Genomic DNA, 14,078 nt, shown 5'->3' with positions numbered 1-14,078 from the left:
TAGCACAGAATCTGCAGTTGGATTGCGACTGCTTGTCACAAGCCCAAAGACCTGCTCATCAAACTCTTTCCAGACTGCACTCTCCTCTACTCTTGTGCTTCTGCTCCCTCTTCTTCTCCCTCAGCCTGCTGGTTGGGGAATGTCATCCTTGCTGCAGAATTGCAGAGGTGATGAAACACATTGTCAGTTGCCTCATCCTGCCGAAAGGCCTTCTTCTTGAACCTCGGGTCAAGTGCTGCTGCCTCAGAGAGCAAAACATGGGACTCTATTTTATGGAACCGGTGAGACATTTGGGAACAGATGCTGTCCACCAATTTCCTAACTGGTTCACTGAGGTTTCCAGCAGCTCGTTGGTGGCTTGATGCAATCTTTTGAAGACCTCTTGCCAAAAGGATGACTTTTGAAGCTGTCACATACCTGAGTGAAAGAGAAAGAAGGATTAAGCCTCTTAGTGATAATAATATGCATGTTGTTATTATTAATACCAGTATAACTATTAGTAGTAATCGTTGTAAAATGATCATATTCATAATCATTAGTTTGAAAAATAGCAATGAAAAGCTCTAGCTAGGAAGTAAGATAAAGCCTTTGAAGCTCCTCTGAAGTCAAGTTCCCGTGGTGATGACCTAGAGTAGCTTGATTGACAGGTTTATGACTTTGTTTTGATGTGACTGTGCAAGTGAAAATTAGGCCTTCAAAATCACAGTATTATCACGACAATGCAATAATATTGAAAAACACGTACCCTTCACCGCTTATTTCAACTGTGACCTCCTCAAAGGGCTTCAGAACATTGCAGGCCTGTTGCATCTCCTCCCACTCTTCTGGAGATAGGGTGGCCAGTCTAGGATTTGTTAAGGCCAGTGTTGTGATGACAGCCTCTCTGTTCTGCAGTATTCTCTCCAGCATGTAATATGTTAAGTTCCAACGAGTTGGGCAATCCTGTTTCAGACGCAGTTCTGGCAACCCCAACTGGTTTTGTGTGGCCTTCAGTTTTTCAGAGGCAACTGTGCTCTTGTGCATGTATTCCACAATTGCCTTGACCTTATCTACTGTAGGTTTAATAGCAGCAATGCCACTATGTACAATGAGGTTCAGGGTGTGGGCATTGGGCAAAGCAGAATAGGTGGGGCCAACCTGTGTTCTGGATGGCCTTCACAACATTGGCAGCATTGTCAGAGACACAGGCAACAACTTTATGCACAATGTTCCACTCCCTTGCAACCCTCAAAAGTTGCTCTGCCAGATTGTCAGCTGTGTGCCTGTCGATCATTTCAAAACAATCTAGCAGGACGGACACATTTTTCAAGTCAGAAATGAAATGACATGTCACAGACATGAAGGAAGTTGTTGTCCTGGATGTCCAGCAGTCTGTGGTGAGACACACTGCTTCAGCTTTATCCACTCTTTCTTGAACTTTTTCATGTGTCCTCCTGTACAGCTCTGGGATAATTGAATTTGACAGTGTTTTGCGGCTTGGCAGAACATAGTTGGGGTTCAGTTCCTTTGTGTATTGCCGAAACCCCTTATCTTCAACAATGGAAAAAGGCTGCAAATCAAGTGCAATCATCTTTGCCAGCACCTCATCCATTGCCCTTTGCCTCATGGGGTCGATAGGCCTCGACACAAAGTGAGTGAGGGTGGCTTGTGCACTCCTTGCTCTGGGCCTATCTGTTGCCCCTTGTGTGGATACAGCAGTGCGAGTACTGGCTGGAGCAGTGCTGGTGCTGCTGCTGTCTTCTACTGTAGGAGCAGGCTGAGGCTCTTGTCTTACCTGTTCAAGCTGCACAGTTGGATGTTTTGACTTTAAATGTCTGTGGAGATTTGCTGTTGACCCACCTTTGGTGGAGAGCTTTGCTTTGCAAATCGTGCATGATGCGGCTGCTGGTGGAATAAATTCAAATAGTGTCCAGATAACGCTTCTCCTTCTTGACTCACTCATCTTGTTTATTCACTGTCTTACTCCTTTGATAATGGGGGAAGGGTGTTTGTTCATGAGGGTACATGGTCAGGGTGATCAGGGGAACATACCAAGTAACAGGGGAGGAGGGGAAGGGACCTTAGAGGGGGATGGTAGGGGGAAATTCAGTAGAGTGACCTTAAGTTTACAGTAAAAATGCATTTTTTAAGTGTGTATGTGTGTGGAGGGTCAAGTTAGGTCAACTGAGACATAGTTTTTTGCAGATTTTGACAACTGTCAATGTAAGTCTGTGTCTGTGTGTGTGTGTGTGTGTGTGTGTGTGTGTGTGTGTGTGTGTGTGCTTGTTCTGTGGGGTCACATCTCCCTAATAATGGTTGAGTCCAGGTGACAGATAGTTTCATAACAAAACAACAAAAACACTTTTTATATTGACAATATTTGTATACAATTTGCATGGCCATGCATTTACATCTACAGTTAAGACATTAAACAAAGCTGCCTAATATATAATCATAGTTTGTTTAAATAAAGCAGCCCTTGCCGACAAAGTAGCCTAAATTAGCCTATATTATTATTTTAAAAATCTGCTTATATAATTTAAAATATAACTGTTCTGGTACAGGATATATTCGTTGCCATGCATATTTTCTGCATGTAGCCTATATTAAGTTAAATTAATTGTCATTCATGATAATGTTTGCAAACTGAAAGCTTCATAACAACAAGCACATACATTTTCGCGACACCCAGCTTAATTGTTATTAATTAATGATCGTACAAATCATTGACTGACTGGTGAAAGTGATTGTGTGTACTGATTCTGAACGGGAGCTCTGAGTCTCTCTCTCCCTCTCAGTTCGTTCAGTGATTCACGTCGGCGCTCTCGTTCAGTTCGTTCAGTGATTCACGTCGGAGCTCTCGTTCAGTTCGTTCAGTGATTCACGTCGGAGCTCTCGTTCAGTTCGTTCAGTGATTCACGTCGGAGCTCTCGTTCAGTTCGTTCAGTGATTCACGTCGGCGCTCTCGTTCAGTTCGTTCAGTGATTCACGTCGGAGCTCTCGTTCAGTGAATGAACTGAACGAGAGCTCCGCCTCCTCTCTCTCCCTCTCAGTCAGACAGTCAGTGAGTGATTTGTGTACTGAACGTACTGAACAGAACGGTCGGGGAAAATAAATGTGATTGTTTTAGCAGCTTTCAGTTTGCAAACTGTGGCTTTATCCAACTAAATTCTCAGCTCATTGGTTTATTATTCACCACCGGCTGTTCTCAGTACGATCGCGAGCAGAACTAAACGTTCGGCCGTGTTTCAGTTTATTAAATTCTGATTCACAGACAGAGCTGCAGAGAAGTACTGAACGATTCGGTGAACGAATCATTTGAACGAATCACTTTACTGAACTGATTCTACTGATTCAGTACACTGAAAAGAACTGCTTTTCACATCACTAGTCCAGAACGCTGCAGCTCGTGTACTGACCAGAACCAGGAAATGGGACCACATCACTCCTGTCCTGGCTTCTCTGCACTGGCTCCCTATACAGTCTAGAATAGAATTCAAGATCCTTCTTCTCACCTACAAAGCTCTAAATGGCCAGGCACCATCTTATCTTAAGGAGCTACTAGTGCCGTACTGTCCCTCGAGAGCGTTGCGGTCCCGGAGTGCAGGCCTACTAGTGGTACCTACAGTCTCTAAGTGTACTATGGGAGGTAAAGCCTTCAGTTATCGGGCTCCTCTCCTCTGGAATCGCCTTCCAGCCGGGGTCCGGGAGGCAGACACAGTCTGTATTTTTAAGAATAGACTTAAAACTTTCCTTTTTGATAAATCTTATAGTTAGTGCTGATGTAGACCAGCTCTTAGTTATGCTGCTATAGGCTTAGACTACCAGGGAAACTGGCACCTTGAGCTCCTCTCTCTCTCTCTCTCTCTCTCTCTCTCTCTCTCTCTCTCTCTCTCGCTCTCTCTCTCTCTCTCTCTCTGTGCATATACAGTACATCATATTACTGCATGTATCTATCTGTAAATCTCAGTCACTAACCACCTACTTTCCTGAGAGCTCTTGAGCTCTCTTAGGCTCCTCAAGATCGTTGGTTGACGGCCTGCCAGAACAACCCCCTCCCCCCTAAAGATTTCTGCCTTTTAATAAGAAAGTTTTTTCTTACCACTGTAACTTTTGCTGCTTTGCTAAAGTGCTCATGATGGATAGGCCGGATCTTTGTAACATAACAATGAGTAAGGTCTTTTACCTGCTTTTTGTAACATAACAATGAGTAAGGTGTTTTACCTGCTTTTTGTAACATAACAATGAGTAAGGTGTTTTACCTGCTCTTTGTAACATAACAATGAGTAAGGTGTTTTACCTGCTCTTTGTAACATAACAATGAGTAAGGTCTTTTACCTGCTTTTTGTAACATAACAATGAGTAAGGTATTTTACCTGCTTTTTGTAACATAACAATGAGTAAGGTATTTTACCTGCTTTTTGTAACATAACAATGAGTAAGGTATTTTACCTGCTTTTTGTAACATAACAATGAGTAAGGTATTTTACCTGCTTTTTGTAAAGTGTCTTGAGATAACACTTGTTATGAGTTGACGCTATACAAATAAAATTGAATTGAATTGAATCTGAAATGATGCACACATTGAACAAGAGAAGGTCATTCAGTTATACTAACTTAATATCTACAAATGTTAATTGGATGCAGAAACATTTTGTTTGAAATCAATATAACAATAAGTGAAGACAATGTTCTTTCACTCTGAGTTTGACATACTCCTTTAAGAATGTGGTGAACTTACTAAATCTAGTACAAGTAACAAACTTATTGTTTGATGATGAAAAACATATTTATTTGAAGTGTATTCTACTAACCCCATGAATCATTTCTTAGAGTTCAATGCAACAGAAAATATTTAGTGGAAACAAAACAAATCATTACATTTAGTTTATATTTTTATCTCAGTTTGTATTTTTTTTATCAAAAATAACTGTTACCATGACTTTTTTTAACTATATTTACCAAATACTTCACTTGGTTATTATACTAATGAAAACAAACCCACTGTACACACATACACATTTCACTTCAACAACATTATTTCAAACCATAATACATGCCACACGTCTGTATATAAGCTGGTTAAATCCACTGTAGAGACAGTGGTAGCAACAGTGATTCTGAAGAACCAAAACATGTTGAAGTACTTTCAGACATGTGTTCTACAAATACACAGGACATCAAGGTCTAAATGCATAAAGACCTTGAGGAGTCCCTCTCTGTATTTAATCATGCCTCTGCCCCTTTGTCTCCATATCACAACCTACAGGACCCAAAGGACCTGCTGCAAAACAGAAGGCCTTGTGGTAAGGTCGCACTCCTAAAAAAGAGGTTATAGTCCTCCAAGCAGGCGGACCGGGTTTAAGAACAACCTGCGGCTCCTTTCCTGCATTTCACTCTCTCTCCTGATTTCCTCCTCTATCTAATATCTATCAAATAAAGAGCCCAACAAGAATCAATAGAACTTTAAAGCACCCCACCAGCCTTTTTATTTACATAACATTAAATCTGTGGGACACATGATATAACTTCAGAATGAACACACACACACACACACACACACACACACACACACACACACACACACACACACACACACACACACACACACACAGACACACACACACACACAGACACACACACACACACACACACACACACAGACACACAGACACAGACACACACACACACACACACAGAGACACACACAGACACACACACACACACACACACACACACACACACACACACACACACACAGAGACACACACAGACACACACACACACACACACACACACACACACACACACACACAGACACACACAGACACACACACACACACACACACACACACACACAGACACACACACACACACACACACACACACACACACACACACACACAGACACACACACACACACACACACACACACACTTCATATTGTCATAATTTCATATATTCGATAAATATTATTAATTGTTAACATTAAAACTCTTCTATATTCGATGATAAAGCACATCATTTGTATAGTTTAGATGGGTAAACTAGACGATATTATGTGATATTGATCTAGGAAGACCACATTTCTGAATGATTTCTAATCACACGTAATTAATGTAATTTACTCTGGTTGAATCTTGATTTTGATGGTTTTGAATTTGTTTATGGGGACTTCTTGTGGCAGATATTGGAACAGAAAGAGCAGAAATCTCTCCACTTTACATTATTAGAGATAAAGGAAGGGTTTTTGTATCTAAAGCAAGTATCAAAAGGCATGCTCTAAAACTTATTGTAGCTCAGTTGTCAGGGACATTACTGGTAGTTGTCTTTAATTATAAAGGTAAATACTCTTCCTACCCAATCAGAAATTAACTGCATTAGTATTTGGTTAAAAAAAAGGTAAAAATAATTAAAATATATATTCATAAGTAGAGACAAAGGAGTTCATACACATACAATAATTTGTTGAATAAAACATGAAATAAACATGTTTACAGCCTGGTACAAAAACAATGATTGTCCTCAGGGACACACACTGTACGGGGGGGGGGGGGGGGATGTTTTGATGACTCATCAGTTTTGATGGATAAGCGTGTAGCTGACTAAATAAAAAAACAGGTTCAACAGAAGGCTGTAAATGGAGCACTAGTTTTCCCTTATTGTTGATCACAAAAATGTTAAACTTGACCAAATAGTAAAACAAATCAAAAGCAATTATAGTGTGAGGATGGCTGCCTGGTTCATAAATAAATGCAAGGCAGAAAGTGGTAAAGTTACATATTAGTTTATTGTGGTTAGCTTAGCTTATTTCATTTGGCTAGCTATGCTATTGAGAAACAGGCTTCCATTACACATTACTAGACTAAACCAAGATGAAGGAGAAACAAAAATACCATTCTGTGACAGACAGGTCTGATAGAGGAGCTGAGGCCTCCATTGTCAGGTCTTTTACATTTTTGACAGTTGAGAAGGGAACGTCTCTCCGCGAGTGGGCGTGGCTTCGGCGCATTCCATGGACACGCCCACATCATCCCAGAGGAGACAGAACAGCTACATTTTTCATGATTTTGAAGCTTCATTTTATAAACTTATAGGTCTTTTTCGTTGCTGAAATTTGGCCTGGAGGTTCATAATACATTCTTCTTCTGTATAAAACACTAAAAAACTTTTTTGTTTTTTTTTGGTTTACAGGGACTTTAAAGACAGTTTTAGAAAACTATTTTCTGCATCAATATTTTGAAGCAGTGATAGAAGAATTCTTGAGTTTAAAAAAGTGAATCGTGGTGCAGTGCTGGAAAACATGAAGACAGGATTTTAAACTTTTCACATTATGTGATATAGTTATGCATTTACCATAGTTTGTGTTCATTTTTCTGTTATGTTGTTTACCAAGGGAACATTAGCTGGGATTAAAAACTAAGTGTTGGAGCATCGGTGGTCTAGCTGCTCCGCTCCCCATGTAGAGAGGTAGTTGTGCTTGCAGAGGACAGTCTGGGTTTAAAGTCAAAGAGTTGTTCAAAATAAGACGGACAGAAATCCATAGACACACAAGAGACACACAATGGGCCTCATTCACTAACAGTGTGTACGCACAAATATGTGCTTAAACTGTGCGTACGAACGTTTGAAGTACAAATCTGGGATTCATCAATATATTCTTACTTGAATTTGTTCTTACTCTGCGAACAAACACAGAACCTCCTCAGACCATGCGTACGCACAAATGATTGACCAGCTTTCTCAGAAAATGTTAACATAAATCTTTCAACTAGTCTAAATGCAAGACATTAAAAATACATTCAGTAAAAAAATATAGCCTTTATAAATATATATATTTAAAAAAATATTGAAAACGTGAATTAACTGAAGCATTGACTAAATGTAGTATTAATGAATAATTAAATGTATGCCTTTTCATCCTTTAATCTAAAATCTTCAATCTAATTATCGATCTCTCCCACCAATAGTGCCACGAAAGATCACATCTGTTACCAAAACCAGCTGATTAATCTGAGACTATTTAAGAGCATGCAGGGAACATACATGATTATAATTTACGTCTAAGAAAGTGTAAAGATCAGCCTTACTGAAACAAATAGCAGCTGGTGCCTTCAGAAGAGAGAGCATCAGACCATCAGAACGTTTGAAGAGTGTGATGAATGACTGATCAGCTGATTCTGTCTGCCAATACACGTACTGCTGACACTCTGTAATTCACTGTAACATCATCTAAACCCCCAGACACAACCATCTTTTTCACCTTTTGGGGCCATCTCTTAAAAACTTCTCCGTGTCTCCACCTCTCCGCTCTCGTCCTGATACACCAATCGGATGTCCTTATATGGAGAGATGGGGGCGTGGCAGTATGCTGATTGCAGGTTGCGGGCACGCGCCTGTTGATTCAGAATGATTCTGATTCACTAACATACGCCTGGTGGTGAGAACAGAATATGCTGCTACGCACGTGTCATGAATCTGACGGTGATTTTGCGTATGCACTTATTTAATGCGCAGAGTGAGAACATTTCTACACACATATTAGTGAATGAGGCCCAATGAGAGGGAGGGAGACAGCAGGACAGACAGAAGTCTTAGAACAACCCTAAATGTTGCATAATATGAGCTTAAAGCTCTTAAGACTAACAAATGGAGTCGATTTGCCCTGAACAACATCAGGAAGATCAGACCTTACCTGTCAGAACTACACAGCTCCTGGTACAGGCTCTTGTGATGTCTCTACTGGCAGGTCTTCCTACAGTCACTATCAAACCTCTGCAGATGATACAAAATGCAGCAGCACGACTGGTCTTCAACCTTCCTAAAAGAGCACATGTCACTCCTCTGTTCATCTCCTCACACTGGCTCCCAGTTACTGCTCACATCAAATTTAAAACTCTGCTGCTCGCTTACAAAACAGACACAGAAACGTCTCCTCCTTACTTTAACTCTCTGATCCAGGTCTACACTCCCTCCCCCCCACTACGCTCTGCCAATGAAAGGCGTCTGATCCAACCTTCACAACAGGGTCCTAAGTCTCTGACTAGACTCTTCTCCTCTGTCGCCCCCCGGTGGTGGAATGAACTTCCAAACTCCATGTGATCTGCAGAGTCCCTCTGCACCTTTAAGAAAAACCTAAAGACCCAGCTCTTTATAAGTACCTACGACATGATGATGATGGTTTAGATATTGTTGATGATGATGATGGTAATGACGATGGTGTTAAGAAGTGTTTAATGTAAAATGAAGACACTGACGTCTCACTTTATGTGTATGTGGAAGGAAGAGAGAGAGACAGACCGTGTGAGTGTCAAAATCCACTTATTAGCTCATCTCAGACAACTGTGAGTGAGAATGAAAGGTTTCCATGGTGATATGAATTCAAAGGGACTGCTAGAATTTAATTCTGGGGAATTTAGTTGGATTTAACCTCTGAAACTCCCGATCTGTGTCCAAAGAAAATCAGCACATCACAACATATCTAACAGTTATGTGAGAATGTAGCTTGCTTCTCATCGTTTTAAATCAACACTAACAATAAACTACAGGAACCATATTTGTGTAAGCGGACTTCAGGGTTGGAAGCAGCTTCCAGCAGTCTGGGTTGTCGCTCGTTTTCCTCTTTTGATCGACGAAATTGCTCCTCATATTCTGCTATGGTTCTTTCAAACAGATCAAATATCTCTTCAGCAGCAGCAGTCAGTCTCTGGTTGATGAAAGATCTCAGTGTTTGGACTTTAGACATTTTCACACACGAGCAGAGAAGCTTTTTCTAAACACACACAGCGAAAAAAAATAGTAGCCTATCTGGCGTTAGCTTCGTCGCTTTAATCACGTTTGTGTCCCAGCTAGCATGCTAAGCTAACTCCATACGCGTCTTCTTCTTCTTCTTGTGGGTATATTACTGCCCTCCGAAGGACAAACTACCGGACACACTCACGTTTATAGACATAAGCTTCTTTGAAAGTCAGCAGGATTTCATTTAAACGCTAAAACAGATGACACTGCTATGAAGAGCCCTGGATCGAGTCTTGCTCTTCTTCTATTTGCTGTTGTTTTCTGGCGGTTGGCTAACAACGTATTGGTGCATTACCGCCACCTATCTGTAGGGGGTGTAGATCGGAAACCTGAAACTCCAAGCTAATGAAGTTAGCTTAGCTTGCAAGCTGGAACTAGCGACAAAGCTCAAATCAGATACCGGTTTTAAATGATGTGTGTGAATAAAAAGCTTCTGTCCGTGTGTGAAAATGTCTAAAGCTAAAACACTGAGATCTTTCATCAACCAGAGACTGATTGCTGCTGCTGAAGAGATATTTGATCTGTTTGAAAGAACCATAGCAGAATATGAGGAGGAAATCTGTCGATCAAAAGAGGAAAATGAGAGACAACACAGACTGCTGGAAGCTGTTTTAAAACCTGAAGTCCGCTTACACAGATTAGGTCTGTACAATTTAATGATGTCGACATTTTAAACTGATGGGAAACCAGCTGTCTTCTCACTTAGCTGCTTTATGTCAGAATGTGCTCATCCCCGTCCATTCTGCTGATCCCTTTAAAAACAGATTTCTTATAGTCTGTCTGTCAGTCTGCCTCTGTGTGTGTCTGTGATTGGCAGAGAATCATACCTACAGTTCAGCTGAAAGGCTTGGAGAGGGTAAAAGGCTCCAGCAGCACTTGTAGTACGAAGATCAATTTGATGAAGTCCAAGGCAAATTTCCCACTGGGACAATACAGTTCATCTTATCTTTCTTATCTTGTCTTATCTTATTAAGTTAATATGACACGTTTCAGCTTGTGACCTTTGATGACCCTGCTGGAGGCTCCAAGCTGAATCATGTTGGTCTTAAAAAGTTCATGAAGTTGATCTTCATCATACGAGTGTTGCTTAATTCAAATGTTTAATTCTGATTTTTTATTGATCTTATTGGCTGATATTTCTTTCTCTTATCAGCCCTGATTGGTGAAACCTTAAGTACTTTTATTATTTTTATGTTCTTTATTAATATATTTTATAGGCTTTTTTATCATGTTGGTCTGTTATTTCTTATCTGACAATCATTTTTGTTTGTAAAATTGTCTGTGAGTTCTTTTGTTTGCTGTCCTGTAATTGTAAATGTATTTTGTGTTTTTTGTTCGTACCTGCCTTCAGGGACTACAGATGAAATGTAGCTTTTGTGCTAATTCCGGCATATTGACTTTGATGGGATTTGCTGATTCATGTGCAATGTCCTAATTCAATAAATACAATTTAAATTGTTGTCCTTCTCTTCATTGTGTTGTTTCTTGTTACATCTGTTTCATATTGTCTGTCATGATGGACGTCGCTTTGCTGGCTGCAAAACAAATCTGCCCACAGATACAGTCTCCTGAACCGGAACCTGAAGTCCTAGTTTGGTTGTCATGAAAACACAATTTTTTACTTGGATAAGTTATCAGTAAAAATCAAACAAAATTGGGCACAGCTGGCGTAGTGGTTAGTGCGCTCGCCCCATGTACGGCCCAGGTTCGAAGCCAACATGTGGCTCCTTTCCATCATATTGTGTCCCTGATTTCCGACTTTATCCACTTTCCTATCTCTACAATAAAGGCACAGAAAGCCCACCTGCCAAAAAAAAGTCAAACAATATTGGTACCTGTTTCAAGTCTTACTTTATGCTCCCCCAAAAGCCAACGTCCTCTTTTAAGTTCACATATCCTCCTCCTCCTCTTCAGTCTAAATAATTCCCAGAACTCACCAAAACATGTGTGTGAAGTTTCTTGTTCTAAATCCACTCTGATCCTGTATTTGATCATGTCTATAAACCCCTCTATTTCAGCCCTGCTCAGAACAGGCTGTTTCTGTGTCTGTACCTTTAAATATGTAAATGAGCTGTGTCTGACCACGCCCCCTCTCTGGAAGGGCTCGGGTGTACTCGGTGCTTTCTCGCTCCATGTCCTATTGTTTACGGTGAGAAGGCAGACTCAGAGGGCAGAACAAACACCTAGCTGTGGGAGTGTCACCCACCTGGGGGAGGGGCTACTGCCCTTTGTGATGTCATGAAGGGAAAATCTCCAAACGGCTTGTTTGAGCACACATTTTCTGAAAAGTGGAGCAGGCAGAAGACGGAGAGGATGGACTTTTCTCATCATTGGGGGGTTTGTAGACGGACTAGAGACACATGTTAGAGTTAGAGGAACATGTGGTGAAGTGGATTATACAGAATATTCTACCTTTAAATAATTCTACTTACTTGTGGGATGACTTGTCTATTGCTCTCCACTGTTTTCAACGCCATGGATAATTGGTAACCTTGTCAAAAAATAGTTCAGTATAAGTTGGAAGAATGTGCCGACACTATGAAAAGATGTGTGACATAACTGTTTTAATATCTATCATGAACAGATCACATAGAGAGAGTTTGATTTTATCTTGATTCTGTTTATCATTCCACATATTTCTCCCCTTTCATCCTATTTGAATAAGTGCATTAATACTTCTCAAGCAACAGTCCACAACCACAAGGTGGCAGTAATGTGCAACTAATGTGTCCTAACCAAGACGGCAATGATACGTCACCATCATGGTGAGTAAAGAGGGGGGAGAAGTGGGCTGAAAATGTTTGATATTTAAAAGATGGTGTGTTTATTCTGGTCTTTGATGGAAGTGGTGTTCTTCTGTGAACTGCAGGTGTTGATGAAACAGTCTGTTCAATAAAAGAGGAGTGAAAGCAGAACGTCTGATTTGATTATTGATCAGATTAGGGTCTGAAGGAGAAGAGGATGAGGAGGACGTGTTACAGATCAGGATGGCATCTAACAGGAGCCGATTTTAATTCTCCCTCTGTGAAAGTTACATGGTGTGTGTGTGTGTGTGTGTGTGTGTGTGTGTGTGTGTGTGTGTGTGTGTGTGTGTGTGTGTGTGTGTGTGTCTGTGTGTGTGTGTGTGTGTGTGTGTGTGTGTGTGTGTGTGTGTCCTCAGTGAAGTGTGTCAGTCTCTGCAGAAACTTCCAGCTGCAGCAGTCAGTTCAGTTTCTGTTCAGTCTGACTGAGGGAGGTTTTTGTACGACGCTTTTTCACTGTGTGAACACATACAGACTGCTGATATAGTGAAAACTCTGACAGTAGTAAACTGCTGCATCTTCAGTCTGGACTCCACTGATGGTCAGAGTGAAGGCAGAGTTTGATCCACTGCCTGAAAAACGACCTGGAATCCCTGATTCTCGAGTGCTAGCATAGTAAATGAGGAGTTTAGGAGTTCCTCCATCTTTCTGTTGGTACCAGGCTAAACGGTCACTACCATAAACATTCTGACTGGTCCTACATGAGATGGCGACGGAGGCTCCCAGAGCAGAGCTCACTGCTGCAGGCTGAGTCACTGTGACCTGTCCTCTGGACTCTGAGGATACAGAGACAAAAACAGAAAGCAGCATCAGGGTTTAGTGGGCTTCATTTCAGAGGGACGGATGTTCATAGAGGAGAGGAGTTTGATTCTCTGGACTTTACCTGTGAAGCAGCAGCAGAGGAGGAGAGTCCAGATGAGGACGCACATCAAAGTCATGTTTTTGATGATGAGGACGAGGATTTCTGTTGTGATGAAGGACAGCTGTCAGTCATCCAGTGTTCAACTGTCAGGACTATAAAGTCTCCCAGAGCACTGGAGCATGGTGCTGCTGATGCAAAGTGGCTCTCTATGGAAATGTTCTGAGAAAATGGCTGATTTTTAGCTGATTCAAAATGTGTTGAAAACTAATTTGAATACGAGCATTAAACAGGGCCTCTCTTTCCTTCGTCTTCTGAAGATGAATTGTCATACATTGTGCAGGAGGTGTGAGCTGTCACCTCTGTGGCGCTCAGGCGCGACACTCGGCACATTGATGAGCACACGACAGCTGGCCAGTGTGATTCATTTAGATCTGCAATAAAATTATTTGGGTGGGGTAAATCTGCGACGCGAGCTGTCATGCTTCTTGCGGCCGGCGAGCACGGTCCCGCTAACGTCGAGTGGTTTCATACTGATTGCGGTCAGAGCGGTCTGATTGCTCAACATGGCCTGCAGAAAGTACTTCCAGGCCCTGTAGCCAATCATTGCAACGCTGTCGACACGAACCCGTCCGCGTTGT

The 14,078-nt window shown here is 41.3% G+C and overlaps 1 long non-coding RNA gene across 1 annotated transcript; it reads right to left on the bottom strand.

Annotated features, from left to right (window-relative positions):
- Positions 1 to 12,584: 12,584 nt before the first annotated feature.
- LOC136179908 (uncharacterized) lies at positions 12,585 to 13,568 on the bottom strand. Its single transcript, XR_010666830.1, has 2 exons — positions 13,462 to 13,568; positions 12,585 to 13,354 (listed from the first exon to the last, which is right to left on the bottom strand). It is a non-coding gene; the product is annotated as an uncharacterized lncRNA (long non-coding RNA).
- Positions 13,569 to 14,078: the final 510 nt, after the last annotated feature.

This window comes from Labrus bergylta, chromosome 8, assembly GCF_963930695.1.
Source record: "Labrus bergylta chromosome 8, fLabBer1.1, whole genome shotgun sequence".
Taxonomy (NCBI): Eukaryota; Metazoa; Chordata; class Actinopteri; order Labriformes; family Labridae; genus Labrus; species Labrus bergylta.
Note: the sequence above shows the minus strand (reverse complement) of the source record. Positions and strands in the feature narration are given on the sequence as shown.